We start from the raw sequence: 2,605 nt of genomic DNA on the forward strand, positions 1-2,605 counted from the left end.
ACGCTCACACAACCAACTTCTTAGGGATCTGTGATACCTTCAAGATAAATGGAATGACTGCTGATGCCATTCGGTTGAGGCTGTTCCCATTTTCTTTGAGGGACAGAGCAAATAGATGGTTGCAGTCACTCCCAGCCAACACTATTATGACATGGAGTTCTTTGGCTAAGAAGTTCTTATATAAGTACTTTCCTCTTGCTAAAACTGCTAAATTGAGAAATGACATATCTTCTTTTGTGCAGTTCGATGACAAGAGTATGTATGATGCCTGGGAGAGGTATAAGGACTTGCTTCGATATTGCCCGCACTACGGATTACCAGTATGGATGCAGGTTCAGACTTTCTATAGCAGTTTGAACCTCGGTACTAGGCAGATGGTAGATGCTGTAGTAGGTGGGCCCTGAACAGTAAGATGCCAGAGCAGGCGAAAAATTTGATAGAGGAGATGGCCATGAACAACTACGAGTGGCAATCCTCTAGGAGTCAGCCAGTCAAGCAGGGAGTGGTTAACCAGTTAGAATCTATAGCAGCCTTGGCAGCTCAGGTGGAGCTCCTGGCCAAGAAAATAGACCAACTCTAGATGCCAGTTCATACAGCACAATAAGCTGCGAGTTTTGTAGTGGCTCACACTATGGTGCAAACTGTAATGTGGGAAGTATGTTTGCTTCACCTTTCACTTCTTCTCCTTCTCCATCCTCTATTGTTTCTGTTGACTTTGAATAGGTAGACTATATGGATAATACACCTAGACAGCAAAACGATCCATACAATAACACATACAACCTAGGTTGGTATAATCATCCCAACTTTAGTAAGAGGAATAATAACGCCTAGGGACCATCAATTTTCAGAGATTGCATCAGCAACAGCCCCAGCAGTAAGCTGGTCCATCCCAACTACCTCCACCTCAGGAGAAGAAGCCCAATCTCAAGGAGTTGGTGATGAAATTTTTGTCCTCTATTGACAATAGGTTTCAGCAGACGGACAGTGCACTTAGGAAACAGTAGGCCTCCATTCAGAATTTGGAGAATTAGATAGGCCAGATTTCTAAGATGTTGGCTGAGAGACAGCCAGGGACGTAACCCAGCACTACAGAGTCTAACCCGAGGGAGCATTACAAGGCTATCATCCGGTAAGCAGTTATCTAGTTCTTTACCTGTAGCTGATGATGATGGTGTTGTTGTGCAGGATGAGTCTGCCAGGAAGGAGCTAGAGCCTGAGAAGATAGAGCTTGTGAGAGCTGAGGATAAGAAGAAGAGTCCAATGAGAGAGCACCAGCCACCTATCCCATATCTTGCTCGACTGAAGCAGGAAAAGGTTGACCAACAGTTTGGTAAGTTTCTAGACCTTTTTAAACAACTGCGCATTAACCTCCCTTTTGTTGAGGCTATTTCGTAGATGCCGAAGTACGCAAGATTCTTGATGGAGATATTGAGCAACAAGAGGAAGCTGGAGGACTTGTGATTGGTGACCCTGAAAGAGGAGTGCTCTGCCATTCTGCAAAAAAAGCTGCCTGTTAAGAGGCATGATCCAAGGAGTTTCATTGTACCTTGTATTATTGGTAAATTACCTATTAGTGGTGCTTTAACTGACTTAGGAGCTAGTATTAACTTGATGCCCACTAGCTTGTTTGATAGACTTGGTTTGAGTGAGCCTAAACCCACTAGGATGAGCATTTAGTTAGCAAATAGGACTATTAAGATTCTTAGGGGTATAGTTGAGGATGTACTTGTTAAGGTAGACAAGTTCATATTTCCTATTGATTTCGTTGTCATGGATATGGAGGGTGAGAGTACTGTGCCACTGATCTTAGGTAGACCTTTCCTTGCTACATCTAGGGTTGTTAGAGATGTTTGTAATGGAAAGCTCCAACTTAGGGCAGATGACAAAACTATCACCTTTGACTTAGCGACTTCCATGAGACATTCTTTAGACCATGATGATACTGTATTTTTTGTGGATGTCTTGGATGATGTTGTTGAGTCTCATATATAGGAGATTTTGCTTGATGATCCTTTACAGGTTGCATTGTAGGGAAATGAGAAGGAGTTGTCCAACGAGAAAGTGTTGGAGCAACTCGCTTGTTTCCTGGCTAGTGGGCCCAGCCGTTCTACTGATGTGTTTATTTCTCTTGACAAGTCATAGGTGCAGAAGGTGAAACCTTTTATTGAGGACCCCCGAGTCCTATAATTGAAGGAATTGCCCAAGCACCTGAGTTATGCCTACTTGGATGAGGCAAAAAGGTTGCCAGTTATTGTTGTAGCAGACTTAACTCTTGAGGAGAGGGAGATGACTTTATCCTCTCTCAGGAAGTACCCTACGGCCTTTGCATATAAGATTGCAGACATTCCTGGAATCAACCCCAGTTTTCGTTCGCACAAGATCCTAATGGAGGATAGTTTCAAGCCAGTGGTGTAGCCACAGAGACGACTTAACCCGAACATGAAGGAGGTGGTGAAAAAGGAGGTAATTCAAATTCTTGATTCAGGTTTGATTTATCCCATATCTGATAGCTCTTGGGTGAGTCTTGTGCAGGTTGTGCTAAAGAAAGGAGGGATGACTGTGATAAAAAATGAGAAGGACGAGTTGATACTAACTAGGACGG

At 43.4% G+C, this 2,605-nt stretch overlaps 1 non-coding gene across 1 annotated transcript; it reads right to left on the minus strand.

The window, feature by feature from the left end:
- Nucleotides 1–209: 209 nt before the first annotated feature.
- Nucleotides 210–316, minus strand: LOC112534534. Its single transcript, XR_003078829.2, has one exon. It is a non-coding gene; the product is annotated as a small nucleolar RNA R71 (small nucleolar RNA).
- Between the last annotated feature and the right edge of the window lie 2,289 nt (nt 317–2,605).

The sequence above is a fragment of the Ricinus communis genome, chromosome 3 (assembly GCF_019578655.1).
Source record: "Ricinus communis isolate WT05 ecotype wild-type chromosome 3, ASM1957865v1, whole genome shotgun sequence".
Classification (NCBI taxonomy): domain Eukaryota; kingdom Viridiplantae; phylum Streptophyta; class Magnoliopsida; order Malpighiales; family Euphorbiaceae; genus Ricinus; species Ricinus communis.